This window comes from Odontesthes bonariensis, chromosome 10 (assembly GCF_027942865.1).
Source record: "Odontesthes bonariensis isolate fOdoBon6 chromosome 10, fOdoBon6.hap1, whole genome shotgun sequence".
NCBI lineage: Eukaryota > Metazoa > Chordata > Actinopteri > Atheriniformes > Atherinopsidae > Odontesthes > Odontesthes bonariensis.
Genome location: NC_134515.1, coordinates 23,511,446 through 23,523,790, shown reverse-complemented (window position 1 = coordinate 23,523,790; position 12,345 = coordinate 23,511,446).

The following is a 12,345-nucleotide window of genomic DNA, read 5'->3' as shown; positions in this document are numbered from 1 at the left end:
GAGCATGTAAATTAATTGTAGAACTGCTTTTGTTAGTCCAAATGAAAACATCTCCGTATTTTGTTGGAAATCATATATTGGGATATGTTTTAAAAGCCTAGTTCTGGCATGTTTCTACATATTAGGCCACTGACGTTTGTTAAGCTGAAAGTTGAACCAACTGTAGCAACTTGGTGATGGTTTAAACATGCTGTGACTCTAATGCACGTCGACAGCTTTGTAATGTTGATATTTGTACATGTGCACAGTTTTGCTATTTGTGTGGCCTAACAAGAGGTTTTATTTTTCACAAATGAAACAAAACAGTGGAGAATAACTACACCTGCTTAAGAGCTTGCATCAGGGTTTAGGAATTGCTTTGTCCTCTTAGTACTTTTTGTGTGTGAAGACTTAAAAATCCTCGTCCTCATCAAACCTCAAGTTGCACCTTGTCCCTTCATCTACAATGTCTGCAGTGCCATCTTGTGAAAGAATGAGGTAAGTCAATTTAAGTGCCTTTCAACTCTGACGCACCGAGCTTGCTTGACAATACACCGAACAGGAAGTCTGTTCACATGATTTCATCTGTCAGTGCCGCTTGTGCAGATCGTACAATCTGAGACCGGATATTGAGAAGCAAAGGCTTTGAGGCATGGAGACACATGAAAAATAGGTTTCTGCAGTATCAATTAATGGCAGTTGAATCATATTTTGGCAAAGGTATTAATAAAATTAGATAATAATTCTAAATTTACATGAGATCATGATATCCTTTGTAGCTCTGGATTAAGAAATTTGAGTAGTAGTAGTAGTAGTTCACAAAAAAATAGAGGAGAAAACAGCAGGATTTTTGCCTCACATCATCATTATTAGGGTAAGGGTATTTTAAGTTGAAGGTTATTTCAGAGAGAAGGCATGAGAAAGATATATGGCTACGTATCCAAGGGTAAAGAAGACGTAACAGCACTGGGGTCAGGTTGAGCGGACCTCCCCCTTACTTTCACAGCTCAAGGAGCTTCTGCTCTAGATTATACACAACACAGTCACGGGATCACTGACACCACCTTGACCAGGTGTGCATTTCACTAGACTCTTCCCTCGGTCATCATACGTTGCCTAGATTTCAGGTATGTGGATGACACGTGGCACTGAAAACTTCACAAAACATAGCAACAGTGTCATTACACATGTGGCTGGAGAGGATGAGAAACATCAGATTTTCTCCGAATACCACGTATCAGTGCAAATTCTCACATTAGCAACACTCTTGAACCTAAATTTAGTGACTATGGTTGCATCATTGAGCTGCTGTCGAGTGCAGGGAGGTTTGTACAGACCTTCACTGACTATAGTGGTTAGAAGCCCGGGACGTCCAGTATGTATTACGTCATAAGTGCATAAAATAAATGCAAAACCAGTCTTTCCACACTCAGATGGCATCTGACACTGCCATTTATGTGGCTCTCCGTTGGTATCGCATATAAAAAAGGAGAAAAGATCTTAGCAGTTTTCAATTTTCTTAGGACTTACTTGGCAGCAACTCTGATATGTATACAAAAGAAAAGCTTGTTTTTAAGTCGTCCTTTTAAGATAACAAAATGATGCATTTCCACACGATTTGAAAGGTGAAAGGTGTCGTAATCACAGCAATGATATGATGTCTTTATGAAGACAGAAGCCAATTTCTAAGTCATTTTTCCTAACCACGGCCAATCCCTAATCATCCAGTGACACCCAGTGTTTGGTGAGATTGTGAGGCGGTGTTCTAAATTCAGGTGGCATCACTCAAAGTCAAGAGTGTTCATGTTGTTAGTAAATAAAGTTTAGCTCCCTCTGGTGCATAAGGGCACCAGTATTAAAGGACGTGGATCTCTCCAAACACAGAGGGATCCTGACATAAAGGCATTATTTGACAATAGCCTATATACCAAACTGAAAGGTAGGAAAAAATCATATTGTCCTCCTAAATTTTAGTTAAATATATAGTGCATGAGTATTAACAAAAAAATACCAAGTTCAAAAAGTTATATATTAACAAATTCCTTTATCTAAGCTTTAGAAATGGAAAGAGACTAGAGCTCCTGGAGAAAACCCATTAAGCAGCAATGTTGACAAAGGAACATTGCTGCTCTGGTGCAGGATTTAAGCTCTTTATCACATTCACAAAATATTCATCTGGAGGCAATCAGGTTTAGTCCAAATGAATACCTTGTAGGATGACCCATTTGTAATTGTATTAGAGGATAGCATTTTCTTATTCTTTTTTCCTTTGTTTGTTTTTCTGACTTTTTTTTAGCTTAATTTGTTTAGCTAATTTTTAAAGGGAATTGACTAAAATTTAAAACACATTTCTAAAAGTCTGCATGTGTATTGTAGCAACCAGGGAAAATTAGTCCTGATGGATTGTCCCATTATATCCATGAAGCTCTTGCACTTTGGTGTGAGCAGATGATTTATGAAAGACCTGGTTATGACCTTCACATAACGTTGGTCCTGAGAAGTCATGCTGTAGAGTATGAAGCGCTCAACATTTTGTAAAGTTCCTTTAACATGGTCTCAGCAAGATTCTCAAAAGTATCAGCTGAGTTATCAGCTTTTCAAAACTTTAATTTCAGTCCAGAAGGGGTTGCTTTGTCACACACAGCACAGCACCATCAAGAAAATACAGCTCACAGTTCTACCAATGAATAGATTTCAGGTTTTTTTGAATATGCACAGTCACAAAAAGAGGAAGAAAAACTTTTTCTGTTAAAGCTACGTTTGTTTATGTTTAAGTGGCACCCATGTTCCCAGTTTTTAGACATCACCTCATAGTGAGTTTTGGAAGGCATGCCATAGATAATGATTGATTCTGCCCCAAGATATTTGGGGTAAGTGTACTGGCCATGGTTATCTCTTGGCTTGACTTTTACAATGTTTTTCTTGCTGGTCTTAAAGCATGTACAGTGTAACCCCTGCAGACAGTTGAAAATGCAAAGTTGCAGCTGGTGCTTTATCTAAAGGCAGCTGCCCAAATTAAATTCAAATCTCGAAAGTTTGCCTACAGAGTGACTGCAGGGTCTGCACCCGGCTATCTAAATTCAGTCCTACAAGCTTCTTCTCTTTCTGGAGCACTACATTCCTCTCTGGATGTCATCTGACAGTGCCACCTTCGGTGGACACGACTGGCCAGACTGCTCTCCTTTGTGGTTTCACAATTGGGGAGTGAGCTACCAGATACTATCAGAGCTGGGGCTTTCCTTGCCTCTCTTGAGTAATTTCTTCCTCTACAACAACTGTAACACTTACTTTGCAGTTCCTAGAGGGAAAAGCTTTCTTATTGTTCTGAAACTTGAATGTTGTTCCGCACTTTGTTTGGAGTGTTTGTTAACTAAATGCAATTATAAATGAGTCCCTATAAGACCATTACATTGTGTAGTAATGAGTCATTGAACATGCATATTTCCAGTTAAATCCCACTGTTAATGTAACATAAGTGTTATGCACATATCACTTTACCATTCCTTAAGGCCAGCGTGATAGTACATTAGTCTTCCATAAAATGTCTTTGATGTGCAGGTTATTTCTGCCTTTCTGTCTTAGAGTTCCCAAAAAACAAACCACAAGTTTGAGAGATACAGTTTTATGTGACAACGGATTGTCATTCATTCAGTATAACAGTGTGACTGGGACTGTTTATCAGAATCTACTGTTTCATGGGGTATATTACAATTATCTGTTATTTGTTAACCGTATACTGTTTCATGTGAGATTTTTTTTAATTATATAACATTGACTTACACTTTTTATAAATATACAATAAGTAGCTATTTTGAATTCACCATAAATTCACAGCACTACCTCATAGTAACTCTGGTTATTTTCTGGGTTTATCTTTGTAAAAAAAAAGTTTGCAAACTGATTTTTATTCTTATTATATTTCATCCTGTTGTGTAACTATAGCAATAGCACATCTATAACTATGATTTTTAATGCAGCAACATCATTTTCCTTTGGGGATTAAAAATGTTATTGACTAACTTTGAGTTATGAGGATGCGCCAAAGAACAAAGGGTACCAAGTTTAATTTATCCAGAGAGAATAAATGACTAACACAGAACAGCTGAGAAGCAATCAGTGACAGGGAACTGGTGCGGAACAAGGACAGGATTCAAAACGACTGAATAGAGCAAGGGAAGCAGGCATTACAAAATTGAACAAGAGGTGGAGCCAGCACTAACTGAACAAAAAACAGGATTTTTTCAGAAACAACGGGGTACGAGTAACCAAGACAAAACAAAACCCCCAGGCCATGACAGCACTGTTTAGTGCTGCCGGGTCTTCCATTTTATTTGCCAGCAAGCTCATACTCCCCATGACGATAGAGGGGTGAAAAAGTTCTGATTTTCTCCTCCTTTCTCTTTCTCTTTGTCTTGTTCCTGCCCCTCTTCCGTGACATCTCCTCTTTAACTCATCATTGATTTTGAATCATATTTTGGACTTTAATTGGGCTTTAGAAACATAGATCTGCTGCGCTTGAGCGTAACCAACACCTGTTGGCATGGTTATTCACCACAACAGATGCTAAAAAGTGCCAGAAGTACCAGCAAAAATCTTTCCATATTCACACCATCGAAAAAAATCTCTGAAGGAATTTTGAAAGAAAGAAAAAAGAAACACTCAGTAAAAAATCTCAAGTAACTACAAAGATAAACACATAAAATAACCGGAGCTACTGTAACATGCTATGACTAGAGCAGTTTGTTACAGTGTGCAGTGAACAAATGTGAAAACACGTCTATCCACATCCTTCCATTGACATTTCATGTATTATACATGAATACATCATGAGTCCTGCGGAGTCATGAGGATGCCTATGGAATTCCTACTGTAAAAACAAATTTGGCTGACTTTTGTCATTTTTTGTCCAATGGACATTTTAATTTTTAATTGCAAATTTCTTATAGGGATATCACCTGTTTCCTTAGCTAATGAATGTCAGATGTTCTGTAACTACAATCTGTGGCCCAGAGGCCTGCAGTACTGCTGCCACACTGAGAGGGAAAAAAGTGTTTTAGAGTTGATCACTTTTTTCTATTTTCAATGCAAAGCTTAAAACCAGAGTCTACACAGATTTAGATGTACCATACTGTTACAGCACGTTCTCAAAGATCTAACGTTACATGTTAATGAATTATAAGGTCTTTGTTTCCCTGACTTTTAACTTCCATCATTATCAGAGATGTTAATATTGTATTTTTAGCCTAATTTGACACTTTTGTTGGCCTAGTTATATACAGGGTATCAAATGAGGCCTATTAATAAGATTCCCCTATCTTATGGTGCTGCACACCATCTAATCTTCAACTCTACTTCCATATGGCAGCAGATCACCTCCCTGACTCCATAAGCACGAGGGAACATATAATGACTGCTAAGTGTTTCTTTTTTTAATCAAGATTAGAGCTTGTGTCAATAATACTGTGCAGTTGAAATAATTACCCTCCTGTCTGCAATTAGAATTAGCCCTGTCATGGCTACCGGTCTAATTAGACTTTGTTTTCTTACCTCAGATATCATGAACACACTTACAAAACACCAGTTTTAATAAGAGCCTGTCAGTGTTTGACAGTCCTCTCATTCACTCCTTGTCCAGTCCTTTTTTCCCCCACAGTTTAAATCTCTCAACAATGTGTTAGTTGTTCACAATAGATTGGAATGTCTTATTAATTCAAGTAAAGCGTACCTTTGGCACCCGTGTGGTAAAAAGAATAATTGTCTTCAGTTTGCATGTCAACCTCTTGCACTTGGCAAGCTACTCATGACTGATGAGATGAATTTCAATTAGATTGTCAAACTTTTGACAATTCCTAAGCATTGTTTCATTGTTCGAGGCAAACACAAGCAAAATGACCTCCACAGTTATCAGCATCTATCCAGCATTTGTGTTTCATAAATGTCTATGACAGTAAGTCTGGGTGTGAATTTTAGCATTTATAAACACAATATTTTGATATTATAATACATTCATAAGCCTTATGAGAAAGATGTAACAGTTTAACTAAACTTTTAGAATGTCATTAAGTCTTTATGTTTCCGATATTATTTAAGTAAGAACATTGGCTTATTTCAGATTTATTGCACAGGTAAATTAGCTTTTTTCTTTTGCAGCTGCTGAATCCAAAACAAGAAATCCTTTATTATCCACTCATCCACAGTAAATAACGTATGACGATGTTAAATGCAAAGTTAATTTAGGTAAAGAAATTTACATGTAAATACAGCATTTTAGCTGTAAAGCCCTTTTTCATCATAGTCATGTAATTAATCAGCCACATTCCAGTCAACATTCTTGGGCCCTTTATGGATAAATGGGGTGAAACATGACTCCATATGAGATTGTCCACAGATTCCATATTGTTCATGAAAATTTCTCATCTGAGTTTGCCATTGTGACTGGGCATTGTGGGTCCATTTTTGGGCCCATACCCACTTATTTGGGCAATGGACATGGGGCTACCACGTTAAAACTGGCAGTATTATGTTTAATTGGCTGTCAAACAAGGTTGTCTGTGTCTCTTAGATTATGTGTTTTGTGATTTCAATGCACTGTACCAAAAGTTGCTTTCAAATGAATGCGTTATAATCCCTTTTTTAGGTTTACACTTGGTCATATTTATAATTGCCTTTTGCCGACCTCAGCTGCTTAGTGCTGCTGCTGTTATCTGAACTACTTCCAAATATGACTTCTGACTATGAGTGATTATCAACTCGGTCATGTGTGAAGACTGATTATAGCACATTTTCTGTAAGATACTGACAATCAGCAGATCTGTAACATTTGGGATTACAACAACACGGGAAACATTACAATGAATTACAGTGACAAGTTTTTATGAAAATACTATTTACTCTCTGATTTCAATTAATTTCGCCCACAGTTGAATGAAAGCCCATCTTGTAAGGACAACCCACCTAGTAATTATTAGTTTTATGTTATTGAAACAAAGTCAGGTGAGTCTGAGTGAATAAATACATCATGAATATTACACTGACATATCTGAAATGTTCCTCATTCTGTTCGTGGCCACGTTCTAAATTCGTTCGTAAATTCTTTATACACCTTTGTCTTAAATTTTGAATCCTCTTTAAAGATAGAAAGATTAAAATTTGGTTATTAATTAGTTCCTTATATCTGCAAACTTTCTCTGCAGATAAATGATAACTTTTCAGAGCTTTGCAGGTCTGTGACAGGGGTCTCCAACCACTGAAACCATATTTGACCTCTTTTAAATGAGCAATCATAGCAGACTCAACCTTTGAATCATTTTAGAGCAGATATTAGTTTTAGCTACTGATAATTCTCCAAGAGTTGCAGGATCACAGGGCTGAAAAATAATAACTTCTCACCTAAATGTCACAGAAAGGGAGCACTTTTCTTTAACAATTCGTCACAGTGACTGCCTGTTCTGCATTTCTTTCTTTACAACAATGAGAGAGAGAGAGCACCTCTCATGTTCCAAGCAAACTCAGCCAACCGTTAGAGCCAATTGTAGCGGGCAATAATGTGATTGTCAAAAATGTGACAACAAACCGCAAAACCACACTTTGTTATGCTCTACTGAATTTCATAAAATGGATAGCAAAATAAATTCAGTAAGGTTGAATGTTAAACAATTCAAACCTTAACTGTAACCCTGCGTTACAGATTGCCTACTTGGCTCTGATTTGTAATAGAAATGTCACTTCAGTGGAACATGCAGATATAACTTAGCGCATCAATGTTGACTCTATAGTATAATGTTTTCTAGTTTCTGTGGAAAGACTTGTTTATTAGTTCTATAATACATTTTATACAGACACACATCGAATGAAAACATGTTTAGTTTCCTTTATGTGAGATTTACATGATTTACATATTGCTGTGGTTTCTGTGGAGTAGTGAACAGTTTTATATTCATATCGTCAAATCTATGAGTTTCATACTCTGAAGAAAGTATATATATAAAAAAAATAAATCATTATCTGTTTTTTAACATTTTAAAGTTACATGCACAACGGGCATGATCAGAGTGATGTCCTTTGTGATCAAGCGCCAAAGAAATTTTAAGGATTCAAAACAATTGTTTTCTTTCATTATGGTCTACCACTTAATGCTTGTAGTTCAGCACAAGACACATAGTGCAAGAAGTTTCTTTTGAGTAAGATTAGAATTGACGGGGAGGTGAATATGCTAGAACAAAAACAAACAATACATTTCATGCTCTCAGTTCGGTCGTTTGTATTTCATCACCCGTGGAAACAGTTTGTAAAATCTTAGTAAACCTAACATGAGGACAGATGAGAATGATTTAGAACTCATAAAGATTAACCTTGCCAGGCAGAGCATCAAGTCTGTTGTCATGGTGACATGGTGCTGCACAAAGGACTTTCTGAAAGACATTTAATGAAAGAACTGTCATGGTGTGTTATGGGAGGACCCAGGTGCAGACACGGACGAGAGGCAAAAAGTGACGTTAAAGGATTTATTTACAACTATAAACAAAAGGCGCAGCAAAGCTGGAGTAATGAAAAACTAAACTGAACATGAAACTAAGAAAATAACAAAACAGACTTAAATACTTGCGGATAGGACTGACGGGGAAAAACCAGGGACCAGGGAAAGAGGTGAGACCATAAAGGCGAGGAATGCAGACTAGGATTGCAGATTATAGATTACAGATCAGGGCAAGACAAGACCCAAGTATAAGACGAGGATCCGGCGAGGAGTGGTGGAACTAGAAAGGCATATATACTGGGGGGGTGATTACTGGAGCAGGAACTGGTGGCTGATTAGTAACGGGTTGCAGGTGAGAGTGAATGAGAGCAGGAGACAGACTGAGGAGAGAGAGAGAGAGATGGCAGAACACAGGGGGCGAGGGAGAGCACACGAACACAAAGAATGAACAAGGACTAATAAAACATAACTGAATACTGATGAACAGAACTAAGGTGAAACAAAGACTGATCTAAATACAGAAAACACTAAGTACTGAATAAAAATAACACCAATAACTCAGTCCAAAAACATAACTAAAATCCCAGATCCTGACAAGAACGTGGAATTACAGATTGTTCTCCATCCATTTGTCCTGTGACAGTGGTAGAATTGCACATTAAAGTGTCTTTTCTATGATTGTCTGATATGGTTGTCTGCTCCTCTATAAAGTCAAAGCCATGAAATTCAACACGTAAAAATACTCTCGTAGCACTTGTACAGAACCATCCCTACTGTGCACCTGCTGTCCAAATAGCTTTATCTTGCTCCCATACTGCCAAACCTCGCAGAGTGCAGGTTTCCTTGTCCTACTATAGCCAAGATGGTACATTTATAAAGAAATATTAGACAAAAAAGGAAAAAGGTTTTTGAAAAAACTTCACCAAGTCATTGATCCATATCAATGACAATTGGCAATGAAATGTTCCATGTCTCCAAATTAATCTCACTGAAAGCCTATGTTTTATCATTTGATTTAGAGAAATAAATGTGTAAGTACATTCTTTGAGGTGGTGACTTTTTTTTCTGTTTTAAAAAAAAGAAATTGATATTGATCAAGTTAACAAATTAGCACACTGCTAACCCCTCTTCTCTCCTAACCCTGTTTTCAATTCTGTTTGTGACTGAGTAAGCTGCCAGTAACTCTTACCATCTCCCAAACCCCGCTCCCTCTACTGCATTCAGTTTCGGAAACCTTGTAAAATATGAACATGAGGTAGAGAGAGTTTCTGTATGTGACAACAACTGCGTAAGGTTTCAGTCATCGTTTTGACTAATAAATATATGACCCAAGATTATTTTCCATAATTTTTTGGGTCTACTATGATTATACAGTGATCAAAATTGAAGGGATGAATACCATCATTTGGATTTCAAGGGTGATAGAAAATACTTATGTTGGTGGCTTATGTGTTTACCACCGTGGGTAACACACAATAAAAAAACAATACAAATGGTAGCGGTTTTGCATTTCATAATTTAATCTAATAAGTATTCCCACACATTTGTGTCACTGAAATGGCAGCGCTATGGCATTGAGGTTTTGCCTTACAGCAAGAAGGTTACTGGTTTTAATCTCTCTTTCTGTGTTTGCTTACTGGTGTCCTCTGAGTACTCTGGCTTTGTCCCACAGTCCAAAACCATCCACGTTGGGTTAACTGGTGTTTCTAAATTGCCTGCAGGTGTGAGTGTTGGCAAGTATGGCTGTTTGTCTGCTTTGTTTTTGTGTTGGTCCTGTGATGGATTAGTGACCTGTCCAAGGTGCACCTGCTTCTTTCCATGTGACAGCTGGGAAAAGCTCCAACCCCTCCCACCCCTGATCAAGATAATGTGGACATAGAACATGAAAAAAATATATATTTTGAGTGATGAACCCCTTCGCATCGATACTTCTGAAATACTTAGTTTCCCTGGGGTGATTTTTATACCCAAACTTGTTAGTGGCCTGTTTTCCATAGGATTATAATTATGAATATTAATATTAATATTAGTAGTAATAGTAGTGCTAGTAATAGTACTAGTAGTAGTAATGGTCATCTTGGCTTAATAGAACCTTTTCAGTCTTTTGTGGTCCCTGCCCCAACTTTGTGGGCACCAACTTAAAAATGAGCATACATTTTAAAAAACGATATTTTACCATGATGGATAGTTTTCTTGCCTTGCAGTGAGTGAAAGTGAGGCATCACCCTCCCATGAAGCGTCTCACAAACCCCCATTTTTCCATTTAACACTAAGATAGCTTTTAGAACGAAATCCATTTCTATTCAACAATAATTCTATGTATACATCAGAGTCATTTGGATTATTTCTCAGTGTTTGAGTTATAGCTGGAGGCATGTTAGTTTCGCACTTGGTGAAGTGTATGCTTTTATGAGTCATCTCACTGGAACAATAATCTATTCAAATAGCGAAACATTTTTGATTAAAAAACGGCCAAATATATTCATAAATTGAATGCACTGTGAACTTTTTTTAAATTGAGCTGTTTTGAATGTTTTTGACAACATGTCATGTCATGTTGATGTTTATATGTCAAGTGGATGCGGTTTAGCTGGAGCATGAATTAAATGCTTTGTCTTCTTAGACAAGTGTTTGTACTTTATATGTGTGCAGGGTTGAAAATCAGCAGCTTCAAATCCTCGTTTCACCTCAAGCTGCACGTTGCAGCGTTGTCTGCAGTGCCATCTTGTGAAAGAATGAGGTAGGTCCATTCTAGTGCTTTTTCACACTAACGCAGTGAGCTCACATTCCCTGAACCCATGAACAGGAAGGCTGTTCATAAAAACTACATTTTATCATCCGTCAGTACTGATCGTGCTGATCTTTCGGTCTGAGACAGGAAATTGAGATTACATGGCTCAAAGACATAAACATAGAATAGACTGGTATTTGCACAGTATCAATAGATGGCAGTAGCATCACACTATGTCAAAGATACAGATTAATACCCTTTGCAGGAGATCATCATGTCTTTTGTAAACAAATAATAAGTAGCCTTTAGCCACGGTAAAGAAAATATAAAACTGCAATTATCGTTTATCAGATTTTGCATTTATGGGAAACAAGATCCGATTAAAAGATATTTGTGTTTATTTCAATTCATTACTTTCCAGGAGAGGTACCAAAACACATCATGGGATTCAATGAAGGTGCCACTGATTCATGTGATGTTATTTCTTAAGCAGTGCATCGACAAAGAAGGGATCCTCACTCAATTTTCCTTGATGATGGAATATGTTGGCTCTCTTAAGTCACACATAATTAGAGAGTGAGATGAGTTAGGACAACGGCGTGACTCCCACACAGTCACAGATTTAGAAAGTGTAGAGTAATTGAATTTTGCATCTTATCTTATAAATTGGATCCACGCCAGAGCTGGTATGAAAAATCTTCGACTTCTGTCAAGGAAAGAGCCTGTTCACGTGGAAGCTGGGGCTTTTCAGAGGCATGACAAAGCTAAGGGGTGAGTAGTGTTTCTCAGCCAACAAGGATAGAAAACACAACAGACCTTTGACTCACACAGGCTTTAATGATGCATGCAGCATTATTAGCTGCGTCTTGCTGCACAGGGATGAGGGCAGCAGCACACATTTGTCACGTGAAAGGTGATTAGCAACATTTACATGACTTTTTATTCAAAAGTAGAGACGACATAACAGCATTGGGTTCGGGTTACTTCCCCCTGCTGTGTAATGTCATATTGAACGAACTTCCCACTCATTCTTAAAGCTCAGAGCTGAATCAACATGTTGTTCATGCCTCTAAATTACAACGCAGCAGCAGGATCGCTGCCAATCAAATTCCTCTCAGTGGTATGCATTTAGCAGGAGACTCTGCCCTCGTTCATTATA